At 51.2% G+C, this 26014-nt stretch overlaps 1 pseudogene; it reads right to left on the reverse strand.

Moving 5' to 3' along the window:
- LOC109762688 (UDP-glycosyltransferase 91D2-like) overlaps nt 1-25716 on the reverse strand; it is a 30896-nt pseudogene extending 5180 nt beyond the window's left edge.
- Between the last annotated feature and the right edge of the window lie 298 nt (nt 25717-26014).

Consider the following 26014-nt stretch of genomic DNA (forward strand, 5'->3'; position numbering starts at 1 on the left):
AATAAAACAGAAAAGAAAATAAACAAATAAAAAGAAAAAGCAAAAGAACACAGCACAGACAAAGAAAAAGAAAAAGGAGAAGCCCCCCCACAGCACCCCTGGCCCAACTGGGCCGACCCCCGGCCCAGCCCATCTCTCCCCCTCGCCCCTTTCCTGTTCCCCCGACCGGGGTCGGAACAGGGGCCGGTCCCCGCCGCACCACCTCGCCGGCGACGGGGAGGATAAGGACGCCAGCAACCCCCCCGCCGCCTCGGGCCTCTCTCCCACTCACCCCGCTCACCTCTCGGCCCCTGCGCCTCCCTCTTCCCCCCCAGATCCGCGCCGCTCTCTTCTTCCCCACGCCCGACGCGCTCGCCGCCGTTCCCGTTGTTCACACGGCCACCGTGCCCCAATCGCCACCTCGCCGTGTCATACGCCGTCGCCGCCCTCGACTACACCACCTCCGCCTCTCCGTTGAAGCTCGGAGCCACTGCAACGGCCTCCCCGAGCTCGTCTTCAACTTCGGACGCCGGCGACCCCCTTCTTCCCCGGCGCCGACCTGCTGCTCCTAAGCTCTCACCGGCCTCCGTGTGCCGCGCGGTGAGCCTCTCCCCCCCTCCTCCCCTGTCCTTTCTCTCGCGCGCGCCCCCTAGCTTCTTCCCCGCGCGCGCCCGAACGCCGCGCCGCGGAGCTCGCCGCCGGCGGGTCTCCGGTGACCTTTTGGTCACGGGCTCAAGCCCGCAGCACTCCCCACCGCACGTAGATGCTCCCCAGCTCCTCCGCTTGCCCGATCTCGCGCCGAGCCAACGTTGCCGTTGCTCGCCCGAAGCACCTCGCCGCCGGCGAGCTCGAAGCGCTCGCCCCCGCCCGTTCCAGCCCCTCCGGCCACCACCGTTGGACGCGCGGCGCCGAGCCGCGTCGAACGCGCCCAGCCACGACCCCGCAGACCCCCTGTGCGTGAAACCCGCGCCCCTCCCGAGCCGCGCCGCCGCGTTTGGCTCGTCGGAGTCGCTCCGCCGCCGGCCGCCGACGTGGCTGGCCTGTGCCCCCCCAGTGCCACTGCCAGTGGGCCCGTGGGCCCCGTTGACTGGGTCCACCCAGTCAACGTGCTGACTGGGCAGGCCCAGCCACTGACATGCGGGCCCCGCCGCAAAAAAAGGAAAATGTTTTATAAATAAAAATAATTAATTAATCTAATCACTCACTGACAGGTGGGCCCAGTAGTTAATTAACTAAAAATTAATTAGTTTAATCTTCTGTTAAACCACTGTCTATGACAGGTGGGTCCCCCGTGTCAGTTTTGACCAGTCAACCCGGACTGTTGACCGCTGACGTCGCTCATACGTCATGCTGACGTCATATCCCTTTTTCTGTTAATTATATAATTCCAGAAATTCAAATAAACTTTGAAAATTCATATCTTTTAAACCGTGACTCGGATGAAAATGTTTTCTATATGAAAGTTGCTCAGAACGACGAGACGAATCCGAATACGCAGTCCGTTCGTCCACCACACCTCCCTAACCTATCGAACTAGCAACTTTCCCCCTCCGGTCCGTCTGTCCGAAAACGCGAAACATCGGGAATACCTCCCGTATGTTCCCCCCCTTCACCGGTACCACCTACTGTCGCGTTAGGACACACCTAGCACCGCTCATTGTCACGTCACGCATCGTCATGCTTATGTTTGCATTGTATTTACTGATTCTTTCCCCTCTCCTCTCCGGTAGACTACGAGACCGACACTGCTGCTGCCCAGTTCGACTACGGAGTTGACGACCCCTCCTACTTGCCAGAGCAACCAGGCAAGCCCCCCCCTTGATCACCAGATATCGCCTATTCTTCTCTATACTGCTTGCATTAGAGTAGTGTAGTATGTTACTGCTTTTCGATATCCTATCCTGATGCATAGCCTATCCTTGCTACTACTGTTGATACCTTTACCTGCAATCCTACATGCTTAGTATAGGATGCTAGATTTCCATCAGTGGCCCTACATTCTTGTCCGTCTGCTGTGCTATACTATCGGGCCGTGATCACCTGGGCGGTGATCACGGGTATATACTTATATATTATATACATGACACATGAGATGACTAAAGTCGGGTCGGCTCGTAGGAGTACCCGCGAGTGGATCTTTGTGGCGGAGCGACAGGGCAGGTTGAGACTGCCTAGGTGAGAGGTGGGCCTGGCCCTGGTCGGCGTTCGCGGTTACTTAACACGCTTAACGAGATCTTGGTATTTGATCTGAGTCTGGCCATTTGGTCTATACGCACTAACCATCTACATGGGAGTAGTTATGGGTATCCCGACGTCGTGGTATCAGCCGAAGCTCTTTTGACGTCAGCAACTGAGTGGCGCGCGCCGCATTGGACCGTAAGCTCGCGCTTGTATTAAGGGGGCTAGGTCTGCTTCCGGCCGCGTACGCAACGTGCAGGTGTGCATAGGGCGATGGGCCCAGACCCCTGCGCGCGTAGGTTTAGACCGGCGTGCTGCCCTCTCTGTTGAGCCTAGGTGGGGCTGCGACGTGTTGATCTTACGAGGCCGGGCATGACCCAGAAAAGTGTGTCCGGCCAAATGGGATCGAGCGTGTTGGGTTATGTGGTGCACCCCTGCAGGGAAGTTTATCTATTCGAATAGCCGTGTCCCTCGGTAAAAGGACGACCCGGAGTTGTACCTTGACCTTATGACAACTAGAACTGGATACTGAATAAAATACACCCCTTCCAAGTGCCAGATACAACCCGGTGATCGCTCTCTAACAGGGCGACGAGGAGGGGATCGCCGGGTAGGATTATGCTATGCGATGCTACTTGGAGGACTTCAATCTACTCTCTTCTACATGCTGCAAGATGGAGATGGCCAGAAGCGTAGTCTTCGACAGGACTAGCTATCCCCCTTTTATTCTGGCATTCTGCAGTTCAATCCACTGATATGCCCCTTTTCACATATACCCATGCATATGTAGTGTAGCTCCTTGCTTGCGAGTACTTTGGATGAGTACTCACGGTTGCTTCTTTCCCTCTTTTCCCCCTTTTCTTTTCTATCTGGTTGTCACAACCAGATGCTGGAGTCCAGGAGCCAGACGCCACCGTCGACGACGACACCTACGACACTGGAGGTGCCTACTACTACGTGCAACCCGCTGACGACGACCAGGAGTAGTTAGGAGGATCCCAGGCAGGAGGCCTGCGCCTCGTTCGATCTGTACCCCCAGTTTGTGCTAGCCTTCTTAAGGCAAACTTGTTTAACTTATGTCTGTACTCAGATATTGTTGCTTCCGCTGACTCGTCTGTGATCGAGCATTTGTATTCGAGCCCTCGAGGCCCCTGGCTTGTATTATGATGCTTGTATGACTTATTTATGTTTTAGAGTTGTGTTGTGATATCTTCCCGTGAGTCCCTGATCTTGGTCGTACACATTTGCGTGCATGATTAGTGTACGGTCAAATCGGGGGCGTCACACTGGTGTTGCATCTACTCATGTCCAGGTCGATGGTGAAAATGCAGAAGAAAACGGAGTTGAAAATGATCAAAATCCGGTACAAAATGGAGGCATATTGCATGTGGAGGAAGAAGACGGAGCCGGCGCTGAATACGAGGAGGATCCGCTCCAGCCCGCGACGCCAGTGCGGAAGGATCCCTCGGGATCGGCGCGGGGATCCGCCCCGGATCGCGCGCGCACGGCGGGCCAGCAGCGAGCTGCCACGTCGCCAGGCAGCGCGTCGGACCTGCATCCCATGCACGGGCGGGCGACAGCGACCACGCAGCAGCTGTTGGTCGGCTCAGGATCGCGCATGCGCATGCAGGATCTTCTGCGGCAAGCGACTCTGCGGCAACTGGCTCCAGCAGTACAAGTGCAGCCACACAGCAGGTTACAGAGTCTGGGATCAGATCTCCTGTGCAAAGCAGCGAATCCGGTGCATCCTCAGGATCTTCTGCGACAGAGACTCCCATGTCCTCTCCTGTGCAACAGCTTGCTCAATCTCAACGAGTGGTGACGTCACGTGTTACAACTCGCCTACAGAAAGGTATAAACAATCCAAAGGTTCGAACTGATGGTACAATACGGTATGGTATGATGTGTGTTGCAGGAGAACCAACAAAAGTAGAAGATGCACTTGGAGATGTGAGGTGGAAGCAGGCAATGGATGAAGAATACTCAGCACTTATGAGGAACAAGACATGGCATCTTGTACCTGCACAGAGAGGTAAAAATATTATTGATTGTAAGTGGGTGTACAGAATCAAAAAGAAGGCAGATGGCTCAATTGACAGGTACAAGGCACGGTTAGTTGCAAAAGGCTTCAAACAACGGTATGGATTAAGATTATGAGGATACATTTAGTCCTGTTGTCAAGGCCGCAACCATTAGGCTTGTGCTATCTATTGCTGTATCCAGGGGATGGAGCTTGAGGCAGCTAGACGTTCAGAACACGTTTTTGCATGATGTTCTGGAAGAGGAGGTTTATATGAAACAACCACCTGGGTATGCAGATAAGAAAACACCTCATTATGTGTGCAAGCTTGACAAGGCACTTTATGGCCTAAAATAGGCCCCAAGAGCATGGTACTCAAGGTTAAGCTCTCAGCTGAGGTGTCTTGGTTTTGTTGCATCCAAAGCTGACACATCACTCTTTATTTATAACAAGGCAAACACAGTCATATTTGTGTTGATATATGTTGATGATATTATAGTTGCAAGTTCTTCACAAGATGCCACTAATGCTCTTTTGCATGATTTGAGATCAAAGTTTGCCTTGAAGGATCTTGGTGATTTGCACTTCTTCTTGGGCATTGAAGTTAAGAAGATTCCAGATGGTATAGTCCTGAACCAGGAAAAGTATGCTACTGAACTCCTAGCTCGTATGGGAATGAAGGATTGTAAGCCTTCACCCACTCCATTGTCTTCTTCAGAAAAACTTTCAGCCTTTGAAGGTGAGCCACTCAAAGAAGAAGAAAGCACAAGATACAGGAGTGCTGTAGGAGCCTTGCAATACCTGACACTTACAAGACCAGACATATCATTTGCAGTCAATAAGGTTTGTCAGTATTTGCATGCACCTACTTCTTCAAATTGGACAGTTGTAAAAAGGATTGTCAGGTATATCAAACATACTGTGAGCCTTGGGTTACAATTCAGACGTTCTAGCTCTACTCTTGTGAGTGCTTTCTCTGATGCTGATTGGGCAGGATGTAGTGATGATAGAAGATCAACTGGAGGATTTGCTATATTCTTTGGTTCTAGTCTTATCTCTTGGAGTGCTAGAAAACAAGCTACAGTGTCAAGGTCAAGTACTGAGGCTGAGTACAAGTCACTGGCAAATGCAACTGCTGAGATTATCTAGGTTGAATCATTGCTTAATGAGTTAGGTGTTAAACAACACCGTGTCTCATGTCTTTGGTGTGATAACTTGGGAGCCACCTATCTCTCTGCTAACCCAGTCTTTCATGGTCGAACTAAGCACATTGAAATTGACTTTCACTTTGTAAGAGAAAGAGTTGCAGAGAAGAAGCTGGATATCAGATTCATTCCATCAAAAGATCAAGTGGCAGACGGGTTCACCAAGGCATTGCCTGCTCGGCCATTTGAAGAGTTCAAGAGGAATATCAACCTAGGATAGTTGAGATTAAGGAAGGGTGTTAGAGTTTATGTGTAATACGTTTGTAATCTCAACTAAGCCCCTCTCTCTCTCTGTTATCCCGTAGTATATCTAAACCACCGAATCCTAGAGATCGGTAGGTCCTCAACTTGTACTCCAAGCTTGGCCTTGCGCCCTAATCAATATAAGTCCAACGCGGCTCCCTTACGAGGGAGTAGAAACGCTTCCTGACAGGAAGGATATCTACGTCGCCGTCAGGGACGCCGCTGGGCTTCCTGAGAGCCCAGAGGAAGCGCGTCCCGGTGAGCTCCAGGCCTAGTGCCATCTCGTGCACCAGCTCCGTGCTCAGCGGTGCCTCGCTTCCCAGCGCGACGTAGACGACGGACTTGTCCGGCTGCCGGTCGAGCCATGAGACGAGTGCGTCGCCCTTCTCGGTCGCCGCTCCGTTTATTATCCTCAAGCCTCGACTTCCTGCAAAAGGGGGCGGCAGCAGACCGACTGGGGAGACCGGCTTCCCGAAGATCTTGGACAGGAGTGGCACGGATTCCGGCTCCAACTCAGCGCAGCACCGATGGGCGATGATCTTGCAGGTCTCGTAGGTGAACATGCACCGCTGGGCTAGTGATGCCCCGAGCTCCTCGTGCGCGACCGTGGACACACGCGGCACACCATAGAGGACGGACGTACCGGCAGAGTAAATCAAGAACATCACAGACGGCACCTTCCGGTCGAGCGCCGCCGCGGCGACCAGGTGGTGGAAGGTGTCGATGACGACCCAGTCCGGCTTCTTGCCGCTGCCTGCCTCGAGGAAGGCGGAGAAGGGAGCGGCTAGGCCGTCGGAGGCCTTCTGGAGGAGGTCGTACTTGTCTCTTGTTTGTTTGTCCAAATAAATCACAATAGCGTACCAGTGTGCCTGGGCCAGTCCCTCCGCGTACGGACAATCGTGAGTCGATGGTTGACTTGTAACTGGGGCCCCTACAAAATATACGCCCCCTAGTTGCGAGTCGAAGGTTGACTTGCAATTGGGCCCCTAAAAAAACTACAAGCCTCGAGTTGCAAGTCGGGGGTGGACTTGCAACTAGGGTGAAAACAAAACAACACCCCCGAGTTGCGAGTCGAGGGTGGACTTTTAACTTAAGTGAATACAAACTACATCCCCCAAAGTTGCGAGTTGAGGGCGGACTTGCAACTAGGGCAACTACTAAACTACATCCCCGAGTTGCGAGCACATGGTTAACTTGCAACTGGGCAGAATACTTAAACTATATCCCTCGAGTTGCAAGTCGGGGGTGGACTTGCAACTGGGCCGACAAAAAACCCTTGTCGCAGGTCGAGGGTCAAATTGCAACTACCATGAAACAAGAAAAAAAACACCACCTGAGTTGCGAGTCGAGGGTGGACTTGCAACTAGGGCAACTACAAAAACTACATCTCGAGTTGCGAGCACATGGTTGACTTGCAACAGGGGCGATTACAAACTACATCCTCTCGACTTGCGAGTCGATTGTGGACTTGCAACTGGAGTGAATAGAAACTACATCCCCCCTCCCCCCGAGTTGTGAGTTGAGCGTGGACTTGCAACTAGGGCAACTACAAAACTACATCCCCGAGTTGCAAGTCGGGGGTGGACTTGCACTTGGGTCGACAGAAAACCCTAGTTACAGGTCGAGGGTAAAATTGCAACTACCATGAAACAAGGAAAAAAAAACACCCCCCGAGTTGTGAGTCGAGGGTGGACTTGCAACTAGGGCAACTACAAAAACTACATTCCCGAGTTGCGAGCACATGGGTGACTTGCAACTTGGGCGATTACAAAGTACATTCCCTCGAGTTGCGAGTCGATTGTGGACTTTCAACTGGGCCGACAAAACCCCCTAATTGCATGTCGAGGGTCTAATTGCAACTACCATGAAACAAGAACAAATGAACCCCCTCCCCCCCCCCCCCCCCCGAGTTCTGAGTTGTGGGTGGACTTGCAACTAGGTCAACTACAGAACGACATCCCGAATTGCGAGTACATGGTTGACTTGCAACTTGGGCGATTACAAAAACTACATGCCTCGAGTTGCAAGTCGGGGGAGGACTTGCAATTGGGGGTGAAAACAAAACAACACCCCCCGAGTTGCGAGTCGAGGATGGACTTGCAACTAGGGCAACTACAAAAATGCATCCCCAAGTTGCGAGTACATAGTTAACTTGCAACTGAGGCTATTGCAAAAACTACATCCCTCGAGTTTCAAGTCAGGGTGGACATGCAACTGGGCCGACAGAAAACTCTAGTTGCAGGTCGAGGGTCAAATTTCAACTACCATAAAACAAGAAAAAAAAAACAAGTTGCTAGTTGAGGGTGCACTTGCAACTAGGGAAACTACAAAAGTAGATCCCGGAGTTGCGAGCACATGGTTGACTTGCAACTGGGGCGATTACAAACTACATTCCCTCGAGTTGCGAGTCGATTGTGGACTTGCAACTGGGCAGACAGAAATCCGTAGTTGCAGGCCGAGGGTCTAATTGAAATTAGCATGAGAAAGAGACCCCCCCCCCCCCCCCCGAGTTGCGAGTCAAGGGCGGACTTGCAACTAGCGCAACTATGAAACTACATCCCCGAGTTACGAGTACATGGTTGACTGGCAACTGGGGCGACTACAAAAACTACATGTCTTGAGTTGCAAGTCGGGGTGGACCTCCAACTAGGGTGAAAAAAAAATAACACACCCCGAGTTGCGAGTCAAGGGTGGACTTCCAACTAGGCCGACAGAAAAACCCTAGTTGTGGGTCGAGGGTCAAAATTGCAACTACCATGAAACAAGAAAAAAAACACCCCCTGAGTTGCGAGTCGAGGGTGGACTTGCAACTAGGGCAAGTACAAAAACTACACCCCGGAGCTGTGAGCACATGGTTGACTTGCAACTGGGGCGATTACAGACTACATTCTCTCGAGTTGCGAGTCGACTGTGGACTTGCAACTGGGCCGACAGAAACCCCTAGTTGCAGGTCGAGGGTCTCAATTGCAACTATGATGAAACAAGAACCAAAAAACTACCCCCAAGTTGCAAGTCGGGGTGGACTTGCAACTAGGACAACTACAAAACTACATCCTCGAGTTGCGAGTCGAGGGTGGACTTGCAACTGGGGCGATTACAAAAACTGCATGCCTCGAGTTGCAAGTTTGGGGCGGACTTGCGACTGGGGCGATTACAAACTACATTCCCTCGAGTTGCGAATCGATTGTGGACTTGCTACTGGGCCGATAGAAAATTCTAGTTGGAGGTCGAGGGTCTAATTGCAACTACCATGAAACAATAACAAAAGCACCCCCCCCCCCCGAGTTGCGAGTCGAGGGTGGACTTGCAACTAGGGAAACTACAAAACTACATCCCTGAGTTGCGAGTATATGGTTGGCTTGCAACTGGGGCGATCACAAAAATTACATGCCTCGAGCTGCAAGTTAGGGTGGACTTACAACTAGGGTCAAAACAAAACAACACACCCGAGTTTCGAGTCGAGAGTGGACTTGTAACTGGGAGGAAAGAGGTCGGGGCCCAGTTGCGAGTCGAGGCTGGACTTGCAGCTGAGGCAAAAAGATGTCTAGGCCTAGTTACAAGTCAAGGGTGAGATCACAATTGGGACCAAAAAAGGTCGGGTCTCAATTGCGAGTCGATGCTGGACTTGCAACTGGGACAAAAAGGTGTGGCCCAGTTGCGCGTCGAGGGTCGACTTGCAAAATGGGACAAAAATAGATTGGCCCTGGTTGCAAGTCAAGAATGGACTTGCAACTAGGACAAAAAGAAGTGGCCCTTCAATTGTATGTCGGCGTGGAGTTAGAAGTCGAAAAATTAAATGGTTGGCCTCCCTGTTGCGTGCCGATAGTGGACATGCAAAATGGGGGGGGGAATGAGGTCGGGGCCTATTTCGTCCCATGGGTGGACTTGCAAATTTTTACAAGAAAAAAGGCCCCCAATGTGACAAAAATGGATCGGTCCAGTTGTAACACCCCGAGAATCATGCTACAGTAACTCTCTGAGATTAAGCTAATCATGTTGCTAAACAGGGCTTGATCACATTTGAATCACATTCCTTTTCAAACTCCTAATTCAAACTTCAATTAAAATTAAAGTGGAAAATAAAAGTTTTCAAAAAATTTGAACAAAAATGTTCGGTGGGTGCCAAATAATACACTGGTAATTATGGTGGAGAAAACACATTTTTATAAAATACCTAAATACTTTTAAATAAAATAAAACAGAAAAGAAAATAAACAAATAAAAAGAAAACAGAAAACAGAACAGACAGGGAAAAAGAAAAAAAGGGGAAGGCCCCTTTTCCCCCACTGGACCGCTGGCCCAACTGGGCCGACCCCCGGCCCAGCCGGCCAGCCCACCTCTCCCGCTCGCCCCCTCCCCTGTTCCCCCGACCGGGGTCGGAACAGGGGCTGTCCCCGCCGCACCACCTCGCCGGCGACGGGGAGGATAAGGGCGCCAGCACCCCCGCCTCCTCGGGCCTCTCTCCCACTCGCCCCGCTCTCCCCTCGGCCTCCGCGCCTCCCTCTTCCCCCCCAGATCCGCGCCGCTCTCTTCTTCCCCCCCCCCGCCCGACGCGCTCGCTGCCGTTCCCGTCGTTCGCACGGCCACCGTGCCCCAATCGCCACCTCGCCGTGTCATACGCCGTCGCCGCCCTCGACTACACCACCTCCGCCTCTTCGTTGAAGCTCGGAGCCACTGCAACGGCCTCCCCGAGCTCGTCTTCAACTTCGGACGCCGGCGACCCCCTTCTTCCCCGGCGCCGACCTGCTGCTCCTAAGCTCTCACCGGCCTCCGTGTGCCGCGCGGTGAGCCTCTTTCCCCCTCCTCCCCTGTCCTTTCTCTCTCGCGCGCCCCCTAGCTTCTTCCCCGCGCGCGCCCGAACGCCGCGCCGCGGAGCTCGCCGCCGGCGGGTCTCCGGTGACCTTTTGGTCACGGTCTCAAGCCCGCAGCACTCCCCACCGCACGTAGATGCTCCCCAGCTCCTCCGCTTGCCCGATCTCGCGCCGAACCGACGTTGCCGTTGCTCGCCCGAAGCACCTCGCCGTCGGCGAGCTCGAAGCGCTCGCCCCCGCCCGTTCCAGCCGCTCCGGCCACCACCGTTGGACGCGCGGCGACGAGCCGCGTCGAACGCGCCCAGCCACGACCCCGCAGACCCCTGTGCGCGAAACCTGCGCCCCTCCCGAGCCGCGCCGCCGCCGTTTTGGTCGCCGGAGTTGCTCCGGCGCCGGCCGCCGACGTGGCCGGCCTGGGGCCACCCCAGGGCCACTGCCAGTGGGCCCCGTGGGCCCCGTTGACTGGGTCCACCCAGTCAACGTGCTGACTGGGCAGGCCCAGCCACTGACATGCGGGCCCCGCCGCAAAATTAAAAAAAAGGGAAAAGAAAAATGTTTTTATAATCAAAACTAATTAATTAACTTAATCACTCACTGACAGGTGGGCCCAGTAGTTAATTAACTAAAAATTGATTAGTTTAATCTTCTGTTTAACCCACTGTCTATGACAGGTGGGTCCCCCGTGTCAGTTTTAACCAGTCAACCGGAGTGTTGACCGCTGACGTCACTCATACGTCATGCTGACGTCATATCCCTTTTTTGTTAATTAAATAATTCCAGAAATTCAAATAATCTGTGAAAATTCATATCTTTTAAACCGTAACTCGGATGAAAATGTTTTCTATATGAAAGTTGCTCAGAACGACGAGACGAATCCGAATACGCAGTCCGTTCGTCCACCACAACCCCCTAACCTATCGAACTAGCAACCTTCCCCCTCCGGTCCGTCTGTCCGAAAACGCGAAGCATCGGGAATACCTCCCGGATGTTCCCCCCCTTCGCCGGTACCACCTACTGTCGCGTTAGGGCACACCTAGCACCGCTCATTGTCATGTCACGCATCGTCATGCTTATGTTTGCATTGTATTTACTGTTTCTTCCCCCTCTTCTCTCCGGTAGACTACGAGACCGACACTGCTGCTGCCCAGTTCGACTACGGAGTTGACGACCCCTCCTACTTGCCAGAGCAACCAGGCAAGCCCCCCCCTTGATCACCAGATATCGCCTATTCTTCTCTATACTTCTTGCATTAGAGTAGTGTAGCATGTTACTGTTTTCCGATATCCTATCCTGATGCATAGCCTATCCTTGCTACTATTGTTGTTACCTTTACCTGCAATCCTACATGCTTAGTATAGGATGCTAGATTTCCATCAGTGGCCCTACATTCTTGTCCGTCTGCTGTGCTATACTATCGGGCCGTGATCACCTGGGCGGTGATCACGGGTATATACTTATATACTACATACATGACACATGTGATGACTAAAGTCGGGTCGGCTCGTAGGAGTACCCGCAAGTGGATCTTTGTGGCGGAGCGACAGGGCAGGTTGAGACCACCCAGGTGAGAGGTGGGCCTGGCCCTGGTCGGCGTTCGCGGTTACTTAACACGCTTAACGAGATCTTGGTATTTGATCTGAGTCTGGCCATTTGGTCTATACGCACTAACCATCTACGCGGGAGTAGTTATGGGTATCCCGGCGTCGTGGTATCAGCCGAAGCCTTCTTGACGTCAGCGACTGAGTGGCGCGCGCCGGATTGGACTGGAACGCCACTAGGCTAGGTCTGCTTCCGGCCGCGTACGCAACGTGCAGGTGTGCATAGGGTGATGGGCCCAGACCCCTGCGCGCATAGGGTTAGACCGGCGTGCTGACCGCTCTGTTGTGCTTAGGTGGGGCTGCGACGCGTTGATCTTACGAGGCCGGGCATGACCCAGAAAAGTGTGTCCGGCCAAATGGGATCGAGTGTGTTGGGTTATGTGGTGCACCCCTGCAGGGAAGATTATCTATTCGAATAGCCGTGTCCCTCGGTAAAAGGACGACCCGGAGTTGTACCTTGACCTTATGACAACTAGAACTGGATACTGAATAAAATACACCCTTCCAAGTGCCAGATACAACCCGGTGATCGCTCTCTAACAGGGCGACGAGGAGGGGATCGCCGGGTAGGATTATGCTATGCGATGCTACTTGGAGGACTTCAATCTACTCTCTTCTACATGCTGCAAGATGGAGGCTGCCAGAAGCGTAGTCTTCGACAGGACTAGCTATCCCCCTTTTATTCTGGCATTCTGCAGTTCAGTCCACTGATATGCCCCTTTACACATATACCCATGCATATGTAGTATAGCTCCTTGCTTGCAAGTACTTTGGATGAGTACTCACGGTTGCTTCTCTCCCTCTTTTCCCCCTTTCCTTTCTATCTGGTTGTCGCAACCAGATGTTGGAGCCCAGGAGCCAGACGCCACCGTCGACGACGACTCCTACGACACTGGAGGTGCCTACTACTACGTGCAGGCCGCTGACGACGACCAGGAGTAGTTAGGAGGATCCCAGGCAGGAGGTCTGCGCCTCGTTCGATCTGTATCCCAGTTTGTGCTAGCCTTCTTAAGGCAAACTTGTTTAACTTATGTCTGTACTCAGATATTGTTGCTTCCGCTGACTCGTCTGTGATCGAGCACTTGTATTCGAGCCCTCGAGGCCCCTGGCTTGTATTATGATGCTTGTATGACTTATTTATGTTTTAGAGTTGTGTTGTGATATCTTCCCGTGAGTCCCTGATCTTGGTCGTACACATTTGCGTGCATGATTAGTGTACGGTCAAATCGGGGGCGTCACAAGTTGGTATCAGAGCCGACTGCCTGTAGGAATCCCCCTATCCACACTCCTTGGCCGAAGTCGAGTCTAGACATTACAAAACTTTTACTAACATGGCTGTGTGTCTTACGGGCCCACGTCGCCATTGGGTGGTACTAGTATCTTTTACTCCTCGACCTTTACTCTGGGACTCTGAACTCTCTTCTACTCGGGTTAAACGAATTTACTAACTCTAACACTAGGATCCCGTGACCACATTCACCCCAAAGTTGGATAAGCCATAGTTGTTTCTTAGAGTAGTATTTTGAACAATACACACACTGGCATTTGACTCCTTTGAAACGTCTTTGCTTTCAGATGGAACCCACGAGGCAGGTCGTTCGCCACACGACGGCCATTGGTGCCTCGGGATCACCTGCGGTGCTAGCTGAGATGATGACCTATCTGGGTTATCGCTGGCACCCTGAGTACACCGTCTACGAGGAGTACCAGGACTTTAACCAGGAGCAGTACCGTGCCATCGTCCACCTCTACTCTCGGGAGTACGACTCCACTACTGTGCTGCACACCGCACATGGTGTTGGTGTGACCATCGATATGGTTGTCGACGATGCTGCCTATGCTGCTCTGACACGTCTTCGTGGAGAGTATCAGGAGTTGGACGCCTCCCCTTTCAGGCACATTGCTATCGCCTCTGATGTTGGTGCGGAGGGATACTATACTGCTGCCTACTCCACCCTCACCCGAGAGCCCTTCTACCATCAGCACCTTGTTCTGCATGCTGATGGGCTGGATCGAGCTAACCGAGCTCTTCGCCACGAGATGTACACCACCCGTCAGCACCTTTACCGTGCTCTGACGCTGCTGCACCCCTTTGTCCGATCTGGACAGGTACCGCGTACTGCGATCTACCCAGCCAGGACCGTGATGCCCCACGGTGTCGGTTGGCCAGAGGTGGGAGGCTACTCTCCCGCACTTGGCCCTCTTCTGCCACCTGAGCGTCGGGCTCTACACCTGAGTATCCGCGGCCCCTAGTCTGCTGACGTCGAGGGCTATCCGTTGCCTCACTACCAGCTGTCGGGCTACGATTACCTCCACAGTACCTCTTGGGACTGATGTAGGCTTGCTTGTAGTATTAGTTGCAGTCGCCGCGAGCCTGTGTGCCGCCTATGATGTATTAGTCTATGTACTGAACTCTATGCATGACCCCTTTTGTAAGTTATGCCGACTACTATGTAGTATCTATCGTGCTCCTTTCATTATGCATGTTTCGTCATGAATGATTCTTGTCATTGCAAATTTCTCAATGCTGAACTACCCCTGTTATATATTAGCAGGATGGTTAGACCAGGTGGTCGTGGTCGTGGTGGCGATGCCCCACCACCACCTGAGTACATGGCTGGTATGATCCAACAGTTTGAACTGAACCGCCAATTCATGGAAAATATGATGGCACAGTTTCCTCGCCCCAATATGAACCAGCAGCCAGCTCAAGTGACTCTTCAAGATTTCATACGCCTCAACCCAACCATCTACCGCAGCTCAACTCAGCCTCTGGATGCTGATGACTGGCTCCGTGACATCACCTATGAGATGGAGTCTGCTGATGTAGCCCCTGCCAGCTATGTCACCTTTGCTTCCTTCTTCTTGAAGGGACCCGCAGCTCAATGGTGGGACAGCCACAGGCGTACTCTGCCAGCTGGAACAATCATCACATGGCCAGACTTCCATGCTACTTTCCGTGCCTGCTTCATTCCTCAGGGAGTCATGGACCGGAAGAAGCGCGAGTTCCGCAACCTCACCCAAGGCAACAAAACTGTCGAAGCTTATCAGCGGGAGTTTCTGGACTTGTCCCGCTATGCTGAAGAAGACATTGCAACTGATGCACGCAGACAGGAGAAGTTCCGTGATGGCCTTCAAGCTGACATCAAGCTCGCACTTCTAGTGCATGACTTTGCTGATTTCTCCACCTTGGTGAACAAGGCCATCAATGTCGAAACTGGTCTACAGGAATACCAGAGCTCTCACAGGCGCAACCGTGACACGGGCTCATCTTCGGGCTCGCCCGCACAGAAGCGTAAGATATGGATCCCGAACAGCATGTACTGTCCAAATGCATCTGCCCCAAGGCAGACCTATGCTGCACCTCGTCTGCCTCCACCACCATCTAGGCAGTCAAGACTTCCAGCTCCACCATCCTAAGCTCCTGTTCCCACTCCGAATAATGGCTTGTGCTTCAGGTGTGGTCAACCAGGACACCGTGCTAGAGAATGCAACCAGAACCAGAATCAACTGGCCCTTCTAGCAACTGGCCGTGGTAACAATCAGCCTCGCACCAACAATGCTAAGTCTTATGGTCGTGCTCATGCCAACCACGTTGATCTCAACAAAGCTCAAGACCAGCCTGCTACTGTGATGGGTACACTCCTCGTAAATTCAGTACCAGCATCCGTTTTATTTGATACAGGTGCATCGCATTCATTCATGTCAGAAGATTTTGCATACAAGCACGACGCTAAATGTGAGGAGATGAACACCTCTGTATTGGTCAAAACCCCCGTGGGACAGTGTCAAACCTCCTTGGTTGGCATCGATGTCCCCGTGGAAATCGAAGGGCTGGAATTCTATGCCTCTCCCATTATCCTGAAGTCGTCTAACATCGACCTCATTTTGGGTATGGATTGGTTGAAAGCGCATACTGCTTCTATAGTTTGCGCCACTAAAACCGTCCATCTGCTACACCCTTCAGATGAAATAGTTGCTTACCAAGCTCATCTGGTGCAAAATGCCGAGGCAAGGCTCTATGCATTGAACGCTGCACCACTCAAGGGCATTGAGGACATTCCCGTCATGGTGAATTCCTCGACGTCTTCCCTGAAGAACTTCCAGGGATTCCCCCTGCTAAAGCTGTCGAATTCATCATCGACTTGAAACCAGGCACCACTCCTATAGCCAAGCGACCCTACAAAATGCCGCCGCATGAACTCCTTGAGCTTAAGGAGGAAATCGACAAATCTCTTCGCAAGGCATTCATTCGCCCAAGTTGCTCTCCTTGGGGAGCACCTTCTCTCTTTGTCAAGAAGAAGGATGGGACAAACCGATTAGTTCAAGACTACCGTCCTATAAACCAAGCTACCATTCAGAATAAGTACCCTCTTCCTCGGATCAATGATCTGTATGATCAACTGGCGGGTTCGTCAGTGTTCTCTAAGCTCGACTTGAGGTTGGGCTACCACCAGATCTGTGTTCGAGAAGAGGATATCCCAAAGACCGCCTTCGTGACTCGCTATGGTTCATACGAGTACACCGTCATGTCTTTCGGTTTAACCAATGCTCCAGCCACCTTCTCTCGTCTGATGAACTATATATTCATGGATTACCTCGACAAGTTCGTCGTGGTTTATCTGGATGATATCCTGGTATTTTCCAAGAACGAAGAAGAACATGCTGAACATCTTCGACTTGTGCTGGAAAAGCTACGAGAGCATCAACTATATGCCAAGTTCTCCAAATGTGAATTCTGGCTACCGGAAGTAACCTATCTTGGGCATGTCATCTCTAAGGATGGTATTGCCGTTAACCCCGAGCGAGTTCAGGCTATTCTTGATTGGACTCCTCCCAAGAATGTTAAGCAAGTCAGAAGTTTTCTCGGTCTCGCCAGCTATTGCCGTCGATTCGTCGAGAACTTCTCTAAGATCGCCAGGCCTCTGACTAACCTGTTGCATAAGGGTGTCAAGTTCCAATGGACAGACAAGTGTCAGGAAAGTTTCCAGGCACTCAAAGACAAGTTGACTTCTGCTCCAGTTCTAGCTCCACCTGATACTAAGAAGGACTTTGTCATTTACTGCGACGCTTCCCGTCAAGGATTAGGCTGTGTCCTAATGCAAGACTGCAAAGTGATTGCTTATGCCTCTCGGCAATTGCGCCCTCACGAAGAGAACTACCCAGTTCACGACCTCGAACTTGCTGCTGTCATTCATGCGCTGAAGCAGTGGCGACATTACCTTCTCGGTAATCGTTGCGAGATCTTCACTGACCACCAAAGTCTGAAATATCTGTTTACTCAGCCAGATCTGAACCTCCGTCAACAGAGATGGATGGAGCTTGTTGCGGACTTTGACTTGGGTATTTCCTATACGCCATGCAAGGCTAATGTAATGGCTGATGCCTTGAGCCGCAAGTCTTACTGCAACCACCTCCAGGTTCATAAAGTTCAGCCCTCGCTTGTTGAAGAATTCAGGAAGCTGAACCTCCATATTGTTCCTCCGGGTGCACTCGCTCCCCCTCCTAAGGAGTTTGGCAAGGTGAACCTCCACGTTGTTACCCAGGGTTCCCTCAATACCCTATTTGCTAAACCAGATCTCGTGGATAGCATCAAAAGGCTACAGAAGTATGACTCTGAAGCCCACAAGATTAAGCGCTACCTCGCAGAAGGAAAGCCCTCATTCTTCACCATTGCTGAAGATGGCACCCTATACTTCAAGGACCGCCTAGTGGTGCCATGTGCAGAGAAAAACCTGGATATGACACAGGAAGTTATGAAAGAAGCTCATGATACACCTCTGTGTATCCATCCTGGTAGTACAAAGATGTACCAAGACATCCGTCAGAGATTCTGGTGGTCTAATATGAAGCAAGCCATTGCTCGTTATGTTGCTGAGTGTGACGTTTGCCGTCGTATCAAAGCAGAACATCAAAGGCCTGCTGGAACTCTGCAACCTATCTCTATTCCTGAATGGAAATGGGACCATGTTGAAATGGACTTTGTCACTGGATTTCCCAAATCACAGAAAGGTAATGATGCTATTCTTGTCGTCATTGACCGACTTTCCAAAGTTGCACATTTTCTGGCAGTCAAAGAAACGATCACTGCTAGCCAGTTGGCAACGCTCTATATGTCCAGGATTGTTTCACTCCACGGTATTCCATTGGTTATCAGCTCAGACCGTGGCAGCTTATTCACTTCAAGATTCTGGGCAAGTTTCCAAGAAGCTATGGGAACTCATCTGTCATTCAGTACTGCGTTTCATCCTCAATCGCAAGGGCAAGTTGAACGCGTCAACCAAGTTCTCGAAGACATGCTTCGAGCTTGTGTTATTTCCTTCGGCAAGAAATGGGAGGAATCTCTCCCGTATGCTGAGTTCTCTTATAATAATAGCTATCAAGCTAGTCTGAAGATGGCCCCCTTCGAAGTGTTGTATGGACGAAAGTGCCGAACCCCTCTGAACTGGTCAGAAACTGGGGAACGTCCACTCTTCGGCCCGGATATTATCCAAGATGCCGAAGAACAAGTCCGCATTATTCGCGAGAATCTCAAGACTGCTCAGTCACGTCAGAAGAGTCAGTATGACCGTCATCATAAAGACATGGTCTATCAACCTGGCGAAAAGGCTTATCTTCGAGTCACACCTATGAAGGGTGCTCACCGCTTCGGGATCAAGGGCAAACTAGCTCCTCGCTATATTGGCCCATTCACTATTCTCGAAAGGCGTGGAAAAGTGGCATACCAACTGGAGCTACCGCCGAACCTTTCTCAGGTTCACGATGTGTTCCATGTGTCACAGCTCCGCCGTTGCTTCAAGGACCCAATCCGAGCTGTGGATCATGAAGTGCTCGAATTGCAGCAAGACCTCTCCTATAAGGAGCATCCGGTCCGCATTCTCGACCAAGCTGAACGCCGCACACGTCAGAAGGCGATCAAGTTTCTCAAAGTCCAGTGGTCGCACCATTCTGAAGATGAGGCCACTTGGGAACGAGAGGATCGTCTGCGCGAAGAATACCCCGCACTGTTTCCTTCTACCTCCTAAATCTCGGGACGAGATTTCTTGTAGTGGAGGAGATTTGTAACACCCCGAGAATCATGCTACAGTAACTCTCTGAGATTAAGCTAATCATGTTGCTAAACAGGGCTTGATCACATTTGAATCACATTCCTTTCAAACTCCTAATTCAAACTTCAATTAAAATTAAAGTGGAAACTAAAAGTTTTCAAAAAATTTGAACAAAAATGTTCGGTGGGTGCCAAATAATACACTGGTAATTATGGTGGAGAAAACACATTTTTATAAAATACCTAAATACTTTTAAATGAAATAAAACAGAAAAGAAAATAAACAAATAAAAAGAAAACAGAAAACAGAACAGACAGGGAAAAAGAAAAAAAGGGGAAGGCCCCTTTCCCCCCACTGGACCGCTGGCCCAACTGGGCCGACCCCCGGCCCAGCCGGCCAGCCCACCTCTCCCGCTCGCCCCCTCCCCTGTTCCACCGACCAGGGTCGGAACAGGGGCCGTCCCCGCCGCACCACCTCGCCGGCGACGGGGAGGATAAGGGCGCCAGCACCCCCGCCTCCTCGGGCCTCTCTCCCACTCGCCCCGCTCTCCCCTCGGCCTCCGCGCCTCCCTCTTCCCCCCCAGATCCGCGCCGCTCTCTTCTTCCCCCCCGCCCGACGCGCTCGCTGCCGTTCCCGTCGTTCGCACGGCCACCGTGCCCCAATCGCCACCTCGCCGTGTCATACGCCGTCGCCGCCCTCGACTACACCACCTCCGCCTCTCCGTTGAAGCTCGGAGCCACTGCAACGGCCTCCCCGAGCTCGTCTTCAACTTCGGACGCCGGCGACCCCCTTCTTCCCCGGCGCCGACCTGCTGCTCCTAAGCTCTCACCGGCCTCCGTGTGCCGCGCGGTGAGCCTCTTTCCCCCTCCTCCCCTGTCCTTTCTCTCTCGCGCGCCCCTAGCTTCTTCCCCGCGCGCGCCCGAACGCCGCGCCGCGGAGCTCGCCGCCGGCGGGTCTCCGGTGACCTTTTGGTCACGGGCTCAAGCCCGCAGCACTCCCCACCGCACGTAGATGCTCCCCAGCTCCTCCGCTTGCCCGATCTCGCGCCGAACCGACGTTGCCGTTGCTCGCCCGAAGCACCTCGCCGTCGGCGAGCTCGAAGCGCTCGCCCCCGCCCGTTCCAGCCGCTCCGGCCACCACCGTTGGACGCGCGGCGCCGAGCCGCGTCGAACGCGCCCAGCCATGACCCCGCAGACCCCCTGTGCGCGAAACCCGCGCCCCTCCCGAGCCGCGCCGCCGCCGTTTTGGTCGCCGGAGTTGCTCCGGCGCCGGCCGCCGACGTGGCCGGCCTGGGGCCACCCCAGGGCCACTGCCAGTGGGCCCTGTGGGCCACGTTGACTGGGTCCACCCAGTCAACGTGCTGACTGGGCAGGCCCAGCCACTGACATGCGGGCCCCGCCGCAAAATTAAAAAAAAAGGGAAAAGAAAAATGTTTTTATAATTAAAACTAATTAATTAACTTAATCACTCACTGACAGGTGGGCCCAGTAGTTAATTAACTAAAATTGATTAGTTTAATCTTCTGTTTAACCCACTGTCTATGACAGGTGGGTCCCTCGTGTCAGTTTTAACCAGTCAACCGGAGTGTTGACCGCTGACGTCACTCATACGTCATGCTGACGTCATATCCCTTTTCTGTTAATTAAATAATTCCAGAAATTCAAATAATCTTTGAAAATTCATATCTTTTAAACCGTAACTCGGATGAAAATGTTTTCTATATGAAAGTTGCTCAGAACGACGAGACGAATCCGAATACGCAGTCCGTTCGTCCACCACAACCCCCTAACATATCGAACTAGCAACCTTCCCCCTCCGGTCCGTCTGTCCGAAAACGCGAAACATCGGGAATACCTCCCAGATGTTCCCCCCTTCGCCGGTACCACCTACTGTCGCGTTAGGGCACACCTAGCACCGCTCATTGTCATGTCACGCATCGTCATGCTTATGTTTGCATTGTATTTGCTGTTTCTTCCCCCTCTTCTCTCCGGTAGACTACGAGACCGACACTGCTGCTGCCCAGTTCGACTACGGAGTTGACGACCCCTCCTACTTGCCAGAGCAACCAGGCAAGCCCCCCCCCTTGATCACCAGATATCGCCTATTCTTCTCTATACTGCTTGCATTAGAGTAGTGTAGCATGTTACTGTTTTCCGATATCCTATCCTGATGCATAGCCTATCCTTGCTACTACTGTTGTTACCTTTACCTACAATCCTACATGCTTAGTATAGGATGCTAGATTTCCATCAGTGGCCCTACATTCTTTTCCATCTGCTGTGCTATACTATCGGGCCGTGATCACCTGGGCGGTGATCACGGGTATATACTTATATACTACATACATGACACATGTGATGACTAAAGTCGGGTCGGCTCGTAGGAGTACCCGCAAGTGGATCTTTGTGGCGGAGCGACAGGGCAGGTTGAGACCACCCAGGTGAGAGGTGGGCCTGGCCCTGGTCGGCGTTCGCGGTTACTTAACACGCTTAACGAGATCTTGGTATTTGATCTGAGTCTGGCCATTTGGTCTATACGCACTAACCATCTACGCGGGAGTAGTTATGGGTATCCCGGCGTCGTGGTATCAGCCGAAGCCTTCTTGACGTCAGCGACTGAGTGGCGCGCGCCAGATTGGACTGGAACGCCACTAGGCTAGGTCTGCTTCCGGCCGCGTACGCAACGTGCAGGTGTGCATAGGGCGATGGGCCCAGACCCCTGCGCGCATAGGGTTAGACCGGCGTGCTGACCGCTCTGTTGTGCTTAGGTGGGGCTGCGACGCGTTGATCTTACGAGGCCGGGCATGACCCAGAAAAGTGTGTCCGGCCAAATGGGATCGAGCGTGTTGGGTTATGTGGTGCACCCCTGCAGGGAAGTTTATCTATTCGAATAGCCGTGTCCCTCGGTAAAAGGACGACCCGGAGTTGTACCTTGACCTTATGACAACTAGAACTGGATACTGAATAAAATACACCCTTCCAAGTGCCAGATACAACCCGGTGATCGCTCTCTAACAGGGCGACGAGGAGGGGATCGCCGGGTAGGATTATGCTATGCGATGCTACTTGGAGGACTTCAATCTACTCTCTTCTACATGCTGCAAGATGGAGGCTGCCAGAAGCGTAGTCTTCGACAGGACTAGCTATCCCCCTTTTATTCTGGCATTCTGCAGTTCAGTCCACTGATATGCCCCTTTACACATATACCCATGCATATGTAGTATAGCTCCTTGCTTGCGAGTACTTTGGATGAGTACTCACGGTTGCTTCTCTCCCTCTTTTCCCCCTTTCCTTTCTATCTGGTTGTCGCAACCAGATGTTGAAGCCCAGGACAGACGCCACCGTCGACGACGACTCCTACGACACTGGAGGTGCCTACTACTACGTGCAGGCCGCTGACGACGACCAGGAGTAGTTAGGAGGATCCCAGGCAGGAGGTCTGCGCCTCGTTCGATCTGTATCCCAGTTTGTGCTAGCCTTCTTAAGGCAAACTTGTTTAACTTATGTCTGTACTCAGATATTGTTGCTTCCGCTGACTCGTCTGTGATCGAGCATTTGTATTCGAGCCCTCGAGGCCCCTGGCTTGTATTATGATGCTTGTATGACTTATTTATGTTTTAGAGTTGTGTTGTGATATCTTCCCGTGAGTCCCTGATCTTGGTCGTACACATTTGCGTGCATGATTAGTGTACGGTCAAATCGGGGGCGTCACACCAGTTGCGTAACGAAGGTGGACTGGCAAATGATGGACAAATTGGTCGGGTCTATCGAAGGTAGATTTACAATTGGTAAAAAAATGCATTTTAGTGTTGGAGTTCCAAGTAGAAGAACAAATTGGTGGCGCCCATTTTGTGTTCAAGATGGACTTAAAACTAGGACAAAAAAATTGATCGGACCTAATTGCATATTGACCGCAGGGTAAAGCCTATCTTTTTTACAAAGCATGTATCATCAGCATCGAACTTAAAAGAAAATAGAAATAGGCAATGACAACTGACATAACATGTTTCTTACATTTCTACAACACCGAACAGATAAAATAAGGCCACAAGATTGCAAGAAAAAGAAGTCCAACAAAAAAAACAAACATGCACCACGAACAGGTCAACAGGTTGAGAAAATAGAACATGCGACGCATTAATACATTAGCCGACGATGCGAGATCGAGAATTTGCGTTAAAATTATCCAACAGACGACAACTTAGATGAGACAATTCTAAATCTCATCTTTATGAAGTTTAGAAGGAATGGAGTAGTGTCAAAATGATCCGAAAAGACGACGACGACGATAGAGCATGTTTTAATTTTCTTGTCTCTTCAAATTCTATGTCACCAACTAAAACAAACACAAGAAACGGATTGCTAGTGGGCTGTGATAATGGGCCGACAAAAGCGAGGCTAAACAAGCCTAAACCAACAAACAGGATACGCAAAAAACAAACATCAACAAGCAAGACGAAAAAGAGGGCTTGCATAAAAATTATGAAAACTAAATCAAGCGATGAAAATTTAGATGAGACGTCGTTTAAGAAATAGTTGGAAATTTAAAATATGCTTATAAAATTTTAAAAATCATGGATTTTAAATGATAAAAAATAAAAAGAAATTTAAAAACCAAAAGAAAAATTGGGAAAAAACAAAAGAACAAAATAAAAGAGTCGTGTTCCGAAAGACCGAACAAAAAATACGAGTTGGCCCCCTAGCGTTCTATAACTCACGGAACTACATTAAAAAAACACGGACCTACCAGTACCTTGTCTTGCCTTTCTCCACTCTAAATCACATTGCTTCAAAAAATTATACAGACAACAAATACGCGGACAATCCAGTCCAAACAATGCGTAAAAAGGAGTCCACAATCGAGACAAACAACGGCTGCCAGCCTGAGCCCGCGAATTAAAAAGGAACAACAACGGCCCACCTCCACTTGCATGGCCGGGACACAGGCCGCTGCGGGACAACGCGAAGGGAACGGGTGCGCCAGGCGAGATGATCATGTTTGCGTGAAAATTAAAGACAAACAATATCAACGGTTCTGGACTTAGATGTGAGATAAGTATTTCACATCTAGATGTGAAATAGCAAACCTGTTAATTGGGGCGTGCTACTACATATCCGGAAATCCGTTGGGGCTTCAAGAGCACGCTCCCTCGCGCGAAAATAATTTTGCAATATCAAAAAAATTCTAACATTTCAAAAAAAATTCTAACAAATTTTTTATGTGTTTATTGTCACATCTAAATGCTACATATACATTTGTAGGCAAAAAGATTAAATATTTTTATCTGTGCGAAAAAACAAAAAATATATCAAATGTTACCTTAAAATGTCACCATAAATTTGTTCTTTTCACCCGCAAAACACCATTGCTCCGTTTAGCATGAAAATTTTCAAGGATGCTTGTGACACTAACGTGGACATCTACAAAAAAAATAGATTTTTTGAAAACATTTACTATATTGTTTTTGTTTTCTATTCACGTGGGAGCGCACGCTCCCAGGAGCCAAAACACCATTCTCGATACATATCAAGCTTTTTTTGCAACCAGTTCAAAACAGCTATCTCAGTTGGTCTTAACTACAGTTGTACTGCTAAGTAAGGTGGGTGGTCATGGCCAACGGATGGCTTCAACCGGGTGCCCCGCATGACAACTAGGCTCGGGTGTCAGTCTAAGCCTCAAAATGGCCTGCATAGGAGCCGGGTGCTTCATGAATAAAAGAAGAAATTGAGAGGAGAGAGTGAAAAGGTAGAGGAAAAGGAGAAGGCAAATGACCACAATGGGAAAGAGAGAGAGAGAGAGAGAGAAAACTGGGAAAGAAGATGATAACCCTGGGGCATCACTTTGTATTTTCTAGATGGGTGGAAGAAAAATACAATTTTGATTTTCTAGATGGATGGGCTGGGGCTGCATCAAGGTGATGCCAGCATAGCTCATGCCCTTAGGTAAGGTAAGACACAAGGATCTCTAGAGCATCTACAGTCACATACACCTAAACCGGTCGGCCGCGTCCCCGAACATTGACCGGTCACATCTTAAATTTTCATTTCCACATCCTTGTATCTCAATTAGCAAATCCCAAATAAAAACTATACATGCATCGTAAACTATCAATACAGTTGGACGTTCCGCTACTGCATCAATAATGTTATCGGACTAGCAAAATTTGGCAAGTTCTACATAATACTAAGCTATGGACAAAGATCTTCCACGCTTGCCCTTGTCGGTGCCTTTGGCATATTTGTCGCGGAAGTAGTGGTCGAAGACGCAAATGGATCAAGCTGGAACTTCTCCTTGCCGGAGTTGTCTGCCCCGTCATTGTTCTCCTCTCTTTGGGGGCAATCCGGCCATGGCATGGATCGCCCGGGCTTGCTCTCGGGCGAGGTCGCGTGTGTTCCTCCTCTGCCGCTTCTAGAGGATGCGGGCACATATGACTTCCTTTTTCGCGGAAGCGTGCGCCACTGCATCCGCCACCACAGCCTTCGCCACATCGGCTGCGAGACCGACCTTGCGCTCCGTCGCCCTTAGCTTGTTACGGCGGGCAGACTGATCCCTGTACCACTCATACGCCTGCGGGTCGAAGATGGCGCACCAAAGGAACGCCCAACTTCCAACACTCGCGAATTCGAGCGTCATTTGTGCTGACGTTGGATTCACGCCGAAGATACTCGAGCGTTGATCGGCAAACTCTTCCCGGGAGCGGCAAAGGGCCAGGTGGATGACCATTGCCTCCACCGCGCCGCATGGGGTGACGCCCCAAGTCAATGGATCATGAGTGGTCGGAGTCAGATCTGCTGCCCGCCATGCCGGAGATCGCCGGAAGGGAGCTTGTGGTCGAAGCAAAGCGGAGTGGAGTGGAGTGGGTTTGGTCCGGGAAGCGGATGGGGATGAATATATGTGAAATCAGGGTGGGCCAGTGTGGGACAAACCGGCG

The sequence above is a fragment of the Aegilops tauschii genome, chromosome 4 (genome assembly GCF_002575655.3).
Source record: "Aegilops tauschii subsp. strangulata cultivar AL8/78 chromosome 4, Aet v6.0, whole genome shotgun sequence".
Lineage (NCBI taxonomy): Eukaryota > Viridiplantae > Streptophyta > Magnoliopsida > Poales > Poaceae > Aegilops > Aegilops tauschii.